The sequence below is a fragment of the Cydia amplana genome, chromosome 4 (genome assembly GCF_948474715.1).
Source record: "Cydia amplana chromosome 4, ilCydAmpl1.1, whole genome shotgun sequence".
NCBI classification, from domain to species: Eukaryota; Metazoa; Arthropoda; class Insecta; order Lepidoptera; family Tortricidae; genus Cydia; species Cydia amplana.
In genome coordinates, this window is record NC_086072.1 from 13,669,588 (window position 1) to 13,679,263 (window position 9,676).

Genomic DNA, 9,676 nt, shown 5'->3' on the forward strand with positions numbered 1-9,676 from the left:
GACCGTTTTATCTCTTTTTTTATCTAAACTCTAAAGAGCTTGGTAAACGTAAATAGATGATGCCATTTATAAACAAAGTTTAATTAGTAGCCGAAGTTTATTTTGGAGTTTTAGTACCTAATATTATTCGAATTTCGAGGTATATTTTAATATTTACATATTTACCTAATGACACTTTATTTTAAGATGCAGTAGGCTCAGAAACGGAGTTTTTGAAAAGTCGTAACGCTTTTTTAAATCACAATACATATACTTTTCCCAAAAATTAAATTAGCAATCTTGAGGCCTTCATCCCTGAGGCCAAATCCTGAGTTTTTGACTTTCGCTCGTTAGAAAAAATCACGAACATCTAAAATGTACTATAAAAAATTATACTAAATTTTGCCAAAAATATATATATAAAATTATTTATAAAAATTAGCAATTGCTTGAGGGAAATCAGAGATCACTTTTGTTATTATTTAAACAAACAAAAAATTAAAATTCAAAAATATGATATCCGCGGTCCTGTGTCCTGAGCACGCACATGCATCCATGACATCCGTCTTGCTCACGCTTACGCTCAATGAGAGTGAGAGAAGATCATGAACCTACTCGGCCTTGAAATCTGTAGTCGGAATTTTCTGAGATTATTGTTTGGGTTTAAGACCCTAATCTGTTAAACAAAAGGTACTTATGGTTTCAGTTACTGCTGCTACTGACTGAACGAGAACAAGCACGTTTAAGAAGCAATTTTACCATTCTATTTATATATTCTATTTATATATATATATATATATATAAATGGTTCAAATTAATGTAACAGCTTATTCAATCGTTATACATTACCCAAACGTTTTATCTCTGAGTGAGCTGTTACAATAATTTGAACCATATACAGGGTGTCCCTAACCATTGGACAAAGCCGAAATGTACATATGAATTAGGGCACAGATTATAAAATAGTTCTTACGAACAGATACTTATCTCTCAAAGAAAACGCAAATACCTACCGTTTTGATACCTACACAAAAATACAATGGAGTGACCTTTAACGCGCCGCTTCCCGCACCGCGCGCGCCGGCACAACGCTAGGGTTGCCGACGCTTAGAAATGATTTTACAAATAGGTAGGTACCTACTTAAACTATATATTCTATAGAAGATACCTACCTAAAATATAAGTTAAAGTTGTCCAACTTGCATTAGAACTTGCCATATAAAATCATAGCGTACAATAACTACACATGAGTAAGATAAGTCGCAATTAGTTATTATAATATTCCTTTTATGCGTTTTATTCCGACAAGTGACTGCGAAACATTTTAAAAGGTCATATCTTCCTGCAGCAACCGCAGTATTTACGCCGTTGTATATAAACTAGGTACTTAGATTGAGAATGTCTATACTATACTTATTTCCTATCTATCGGAAGAGCAAAAATGGCTTTTTTATGTTGTTTCTGCATCCATCGACACTACAAGCTGTGTTATTTGTTCGTAAAGAAGACATTTCTTTCGCATTCATTTTAGCATATTCGAGCGCGCGGCGACGCGACATGCGTGCGTGGCAACCAACTGGCTTGCTTTTCTACCGTGAACGGGAACAGATTCGTAGGTATAAAACCGAGCTCGCGCGGAGAGTTCCATAGGCCTGATTAGGGTACCTATTTAGAACCAGTATACAAAGTATCATAACAACCGGTGTAGCGGTTACGAAGAAATTAACAAATTACGACTTTTTACTTTGGAACAGCCTGTATGTGTTATACTGGATCAACCAAATCTTGTCAGTAGTAAAAGGCGGCAAATTTGAAAAATCGCGGGTTAGCAACACTGTGTTCGAATAATTCCAAAATCGCGTGTCATCTGTGTGTTATCTGTGGAATGTGGATCGTGAATGACAGCCATCATCTTATTGTTTACATTCTGAATCGTTTCTATTTCAAGAGAAATTTCTGCTGTCACCATTAAATACCAAGATTATGCATGACCTCAAGCAAAGCTAAGGTGCCTACAATGTACAATCATGCTCGTTGACGGTAAATATTACTAAAATTTGAGGTTATGATAATTCATTCGAACTGACGTATGAAGGGCGGAAAAATAAACACGTTATGGTTCGATGTACATTGCTGCTTTTCTTAGCGCAATTCTGCCTGAATTCTGCTCATTGGGTGTTACATGGTGTTACCCTACTTTAATTTGCAGTACATTGCTACTAACAAGATTTGCTTGACGCACTATAGTTTAGTAGCTCCTGAGGTAATAAATAGTATGAAACCTTCTTGGAGCTTCTTGATCATCTTTCTTATTTATGACACTAATAAGATTCTGACTTTTGACAAAAGTCATCATTGCCGCACCTTTTCGAACAAATTGTCAAATCAAAAACACTGCCAATGATTAATACAGTATGTTTCTTTGCTTTGATCTCGGACTGTCTAGAACAGTGGTTCCTAACCTTTTCAGTCCGGTCACCCCTATGACTAACTAGGGAACCTGATTTTATCCCTCCTCCCGATGGTAATAAAAAATAAAACGCGAACGTTTGTTGTATTGTTATATTAGGTTAGCTTATTTACCCCCGTAAAATACCAGTTTTACCCCAACGGGGGTAATTACCCCCAGGTTAGGAACCACTGGTCTAGAACACAAAATTACTAGTGTAATATTTTGCCTATATCTCTTTTAGTCTACATCGCAAACGGTCTAGAACACAAAATGACCACATATAGGTAGGTTAGGTTCGTTAGGTATCTTCAAATGGCCGAAGGCCAAACCGCACAGAAATGGGAGCCCCGCGGCAGCGGGGCTCCGTCGACATCGCTAACGTAAAGATAAACCGACGAAATGTAGCTAAATAAAGGTCTAAATAATTGTAGTCATTTTGTGTTTTAGACCGTTTGCGATGTAGACTAAAAGGGATATAGGCAAAATATTACACTAGTCATTTTGTGTTCTAGACAGTCCGAGACCAACCCGTTTCTTTTCATTGTTGATTATTGGATAGGTATAAGTTTTGTTAGAAAATTTATTTTTTTATCTTTTGTTCTAATTTAAAAATATATTAACGTTTCTGAGATTCCCATTTCCACGTGGGATTTAGGAGAAACGGGCTTGTTTCCGTTCAATCAGTAGCAGTAGCAGAAGTAACCGCTGCATGAAAGAAACAACACCTTTTGTTTAAAGATTAGTGGTTTAAGCCCAAAAAATCACATCTCAAAATCAGAAATGTCCAACTGTAGCTACGCTACGTGTACCTTTTTACGTGAGGTGTACCTAAATTGTACTAAAATATATTTAGAACTATTTATGTAGCTGCACTTTAATAATTATAAAATCATTTATTTACAAACAAGATATATACAGTGGTATGTATTACTAAAAGAAATTAAAAACTAGCTTAAATCTAAAATAGGCCCTTGAGGCATTGTACCAAGGATGCTGGCGACATTTCCTCGCTGTATCGCAATGCTGATACGTTGTGCGAGGTAGCCGCCAGCTCTTCGGTCACCAGTTACATCAACCAGACGCTTCGCAATTTCTGCGAACAACTTATGCGCGCTGGGACCCCATGGACCTAGAGTTTCAACTCCAAATGGTACAAAATGGTACTCTAAGCTACAGTACCATTAAGTCTACAGTATACAGATATTTCGAGCAACCTATTATTACAACACATTGCCAGTTCCCGGAGACTTCAAGTGGCATATGGCAAATTAATTCGCAAACTAATTTAAGAATAAAATATACGGGTTCTGAACCCGAACATCACAGGAACTTGGCAAAATCTCAGTAACAATCCCCAAAATATCCTCAGAACGAGGTTTTTACATTTGAACATCCTGTAGTTGATTATGTTTTGTTTTGACTAGAGGACTTGTGATTTAATTATGCAGCTTAGTCATTATCTATTACTGTACTTGTTTATTTATAAGGACATTGTACTTAATAAATTAGCTATCACATCTCACGCTCACAGTGGTTATTATAATAAGCTTACAAAGCACTTCGTTACTGGACGACTGGTCGACTGGTATGAATCTGACCACAAATTGCACGTATATTTTGCAACTAGCTTTTACCCGCGACTTCGTCTGCGTGGAGTTAGTAATTTGGGTAGGTAGCTTATTTTTACCGAATCTGCTTTTTATCGATTTCCCATAAAAAATTCCACCCCCCTTCTCACCCCCTTAAAGGGTGATTTCTGGGATAAACACTACCCTATGTCCTTCCCCAGGACACAAACTATCTCCATACTAAATTACAACTAAATCGGTTCAGCGTGAAGAGGTAACAGGCAGACAGACAGACCTGTAGACACATTTTCGCATTTATAATATTAGTATGGATTAGTATGGATTCCGGAGTCATGTTAAAATCTATATATATAAACGTGAAAGACCTGACTGACTGACTGACTGACTTAAATCAACGCACAGCCTAAACCGTTGGGACTAGAAAGTCCAAATTTGGCAAGTAGGTTCCTTATAAGGTCTAGGGGTCTACTAAGAAAGGATTTTTCAAAATTCATCCCCTAAAGGGGTGAGATGGGGGTCCAAAGTTTGTATGGGACTCAAGTTTTATTTTGAGCTAGGAAATTGAAACTTCGTTAAAAGATACTATTAAAATACAAGAAAACTAATTTCCGCGTTTTTGAAAATTCATCAAATAGCATTCTGGGCAACATTGCGAAGCTGCTGAAGGCAATGTGAGTCGAGCTATATGGAATGTTATTTCTTCTGAGACATGCAAGCGCAGCAACAGCAAAAGCGGCCCGATCAATGTGCTCGTTAGCCGGTCGGCTGGCGACTGCGAGCGCTCCCGCGCCGCGGCCGCCGCCGATCAGCTGAACCACTACTACATTCAAACAAATAACATCGCTACACAACCGCGCACTGATGATGCGCTTGCATATTTGGGACAATACTTAACTAGTTTCCCACCTACATTTGTTTTTGAACGGTTTACGCTAAATGATATGATCAGTGCATGCAAAAATACAGTGCCAGCCACTTGAATAGCCTCACTCAACAAAATTAATATTTCTCATAGTAATATAAAAAGGAGATATATATTAAACATTAAATATGAAATAAAACAAGAAGCCTTGTAATAGTAAATACAATATTTATTGTTATCTAATCAAAGTTTTAAGAAATAACGTCAAACAAATAAATTGACCCTTCCACTTGAATAGCCTCACATGCTAAAAGATACTGTTTAGTTATTAAAACTCTCGTTTAATATTTCGTATACCTTCCATTAGACCTTATTAATTCGAAAATACGTTTAGGTAGTGATTCATATAAAGAATGTATGTAATTAACGTCCACAGAATCCCAAACAGTGTAAATAGCTTGAATGAGTTCTTCTTTATTACTAAACTGTCTTCCGTTGTAATATACTTGCCGAGAAAGCCAACCCCAGGCATTTTCCATGATGTTCAGATCAGGGGACAAGGATGGCCAATCTAGAACTTCAATCTGGTTTTCTTCAAACCACTTTGTAACTATGGCTGACTTGTGTATGGGAGCATTATCATGCTAAAAAAACACTTTTTTTTCTACCTATTACTTTTCTGATCTTACTTTTTGTTTCTTTTAATAAATTTAAATACTTTTCAGAATTTAGTCTTCCGTCTACCACAATTAAATCAACAGTACCATAGTAAGAAATTGCTCCCCAAACCATCACCGATCCGAGAGTTGAATGATGACGTGATAGTACTTTCGGTTCTTTCCTTAGGTCATGAAAATAATATTTAAATCCATCTGGACCATCTAGATTAAACTTTTTCTCATCACTAAAAATCACATTTCGCCACTCGGTTTTCCAGCACATGTACTTTTTAGCCAAAGACAGTCGACCCGCCACATGTTGTTCGCGCAAAGGAGGTTTACTCATGATTTTTTTTCGTTTGAGGTGGGATGATGATCTAATAATCCGTCGAACTGTAGAGAGAGGTGCTCTAGTATTTATTTCACTAGCTATTTGCCTGGCGGTCTTGGTGGAATTTGAAGCAGTGCGTAAAATAAGTCGACGTTCACGATCCGTAGTGGCAAATTTTGTGCGTCCTTTATACTGGTGGCCGTAATTTTCCTTATTTTTAACATAATTATTAATAACTTTAGGGCTGCGACCTATTTTTTGAGCTATCTCACGATGGGATAATTTTAGAGTTAAATAAAAATTAACCTTTTCAATTTCTAAACTTGTAAGTTTTTTCCACGTCCCATAGTCACAAAAACACTGTGTTTATCGCGTTACTGCAGGTACTTAATAGAATGCCATCTGTATTATCTAATCATAATAAAATAAATTTGAAAGCGAAACTTAAATGCACGGTTTGGACGATTATGTTACACTGAGGCTATTCATGTGGACGGCCCGTATTAGCTCTTGCGTCCACAACGTTTCGCGCGCAGACAAATTCGGACTTGTTAATGTGTCGTTCGATAAACGTCAGGGCGTACAATTCAAATTTAAGATATATTGATAAAAATAATCACGTATAATTATAATACTCACAATATATAGGTGAGGCTATTTAAGTGGTTGGCACTGTATAAAACGCAAACAATCAAAGGACATAAATGACATGTCAACGCATATCTTAGACCTTTTCCCACCTGTAGTAATATCATTGCTTCTTTCCTTGTTGAACGAGTGTATTAGCGCCGGCGTGTACCCAGACATCCTTAAGTTGGTGAAAGTGCAGCCTATTTATAAGGGAAAAGGAGAAATGCATTTACCAAAATTCTACAGACCAATATCGCTCATTCCTGTTGTATCCAAAGTCTTTGAGCGTTTGTTGAGTGCAAGACTGATGCAGCATTTCACCTCAAATAACCTTTTAAATAGGCAGCAATACGCCTACCAGGTGGGCCGGTCGACGAGGGTTGCGGCACGCGATGTGTTCACCCGGGTGATGACGCACCTCGAGGGCGGGCGGCAGGTAGCAGCGATATTCTGCGACCTGTCGCGCGCCTTCGAAATGATCGATCATGCCCTACTCTTAAAAAAACTAAATTGCTACGGCTTCGAAGGACATTTTTTGAACACAATTGCATCATTCTTGTCTAATCGCCAGCAGAGTACATCTGTTCTTGGTGCAAAATCAAATCTCGAGCCCATCGGGGGTTGTTCTGTCCCCCAGGGATCCATAATGGGGAATTACTCTTTATTAACGTTAGTTAATGACATAACAACTGCATGTTCGGAACCTGAGTACATTATGTTTGCTGACGATACATGCATAATAATTCACGCAGACAATTTTAATAATTTAAAAATAAAAGCCAACAAAATTATGCATAAGATTGCCCAATGGTTCTTGACTAATGGCATGCAACTGAACATTGACAAAACAAATATAATGCACTTCCAATTGCGTAAAAGTGACGAATATCAATTTAATATTGTTTAATATTGTTGACATGACATTAACCTACCTCAAGTTGATCACGTGAAATATCTAGGTTTCACGATGGACTCAGGGCTAACATGGTCACCCCATATAGACGCAATTTGCGACAAGCTAGCATCTGCCTGTTTTGCCTTATCTAGACTTGCACCCACCCTGACACCTCAAAACCTCAGAACTGCCTATTTTGGGTACTTTCACTCTCTATTAACCCAAGGTGTTGAGCTATGGGGTACGTCAGCAGACTGTGACAGACCGTTTAAACTACAGAAGCGGGCCCTTAGAATAATATCTGGTAAGGCCTACGATCATCCAGCCCAAGCATTATTTAAGGAGCATAAAATCCTCACTCTGCCTTGTATCTTCATATTGACGGCCTGCCAATACGTGAGGTCTAATCTGGACCAATACACAACGCGCGGTCAGTGTCATGGTAGAAATACCCGGGGTGCACATCTGCTACTTGTCCCCTATCGCAGACTCGCTAAAGCTCGAAAGTCACTTGCTGTCCTAGGTGTCAAGATCTATAATACCCTACCTACTGACATAATTACCTCCGCGAGCGATAAAATATTTCATAATAAACTTAAGAAAATGTTGGTCGACCTGTGTTGCTACAGTGTGAATGAATTTATTTTAAGGAAGTGTGAATAAACAATAATATTCGATAAAAAACGGAGATATTAAATGAGTAAATATAAAAACTGTATTACTAATAATTCAAATTGTATTTAAGGGCCTACTGCAGCCGCGTCTGGCGCTTCGTAAACCACGCCCGCTAGTTCTTCCCTCCCCGCTAACACGCACACATGGAAACGCTTCGCGCCGCACGTGAAGTTTGTGTGATCTTTTAGCACCATCTAACGTTACAGAAGTTAACTACCATTATACGCGGTCGCTGCGGTCGGCCAGAAACTTAAATTCAGAAAAAATTGAAACAGATGGCGTTGTTACTTGTTCATAATAGCAAACAATAAAATAATTAATTAATAAACCTGAATATTTATTGTTGTTTTGGAAGATGTTAACAGCATAGAAGCAGCAGCGTATATAGCATATAAGTTAAGAGTATTGATAATAAGAAAATAGCACAAGAACAGAAAAGAGATTATTTTTGATAAAATATGATGATTAAAACAGATTTACTTGATTACGCTCACCTGACTTTGCGGTCACTAAATGCAAATTTCAACCTTATTGTTATGGGGTTACAATACCCCTGGGGTTGCAGGCGTCCATAGTCGTTATTATTATAAATGCTTTGGTTGAAATGCTTTTTAACCCTTGAATTTTTCATAGGTACAGTCACCTGCAATAATATGTTACTCTTCGACGGCCGCAAAAATATGTGACACGCTCTTATGGCTCTACAAATAAGATCTAACATGATCTACCGCAAAACGGCCTTCGGTGTGTAACATATTATTGCAGCTGACTGTACTCGTATTCATTGTTGTATAGGTAGGTATTAATATCTTTTATCCGATCGATTTGCATTTATTTGAAATAAATCACAGTGTTTAGTAATTATATGTTTTATTGAATAAGAGATTATTTAGGTATGTAATGAATACAGGGTGCCTTTTTGAAACACTCATTTTTAGGGTTCCGTAGCTAAATGGCAAAATACGGAACCCTTATAGATTCGTCATGTCTGTCTGTCTGTCTGTCCGTCTGTCCGTCCGTATGTCACAGCCACTTTTTTCCGAAACTATAAGAACTATACTGTTGAAACTTGGTAAGTACGAGTAGATGTATTCTGTGAACTGCATTATATTTTCACACAAAAATAGAAAAAAAAATTTTTTTGGGGGTTTCCCATACTTAGAACAACTGAAATTCAAAAATTTTTTTTTCATCAAACCCATACGTGTGGGGTATCTATATGGATAGGTCTTCAAAAATGATATTGAGGTTTCTAACATCATTTTTTTCTAAACTGAATAGTTTGCGCGAGAGACACTTCCAAAGTGGTAAAATGTGTGTGTCCCCCCCCCTGTAACTTCTAAAATAAGAGAATGATAAAACTAAAAAAAATATATGATGTACATTACCATGCAAATTTCCACCGAAAATTGGTTTGAACAAGATCTAGTAAGTAGTTTTTTTTTAATACGTCATAAATCCCCTAAATACGGAACCCTTCATGGGCGAGTCCGACTCGCACTTGGGCGCTTTTTCTGGATAATTTTGAATTTCAATTGTCAGGGGTGCCTACATTATTTTTTAATACATTTTACAACGACAACAAACAAAAGTTCAAATTCGCC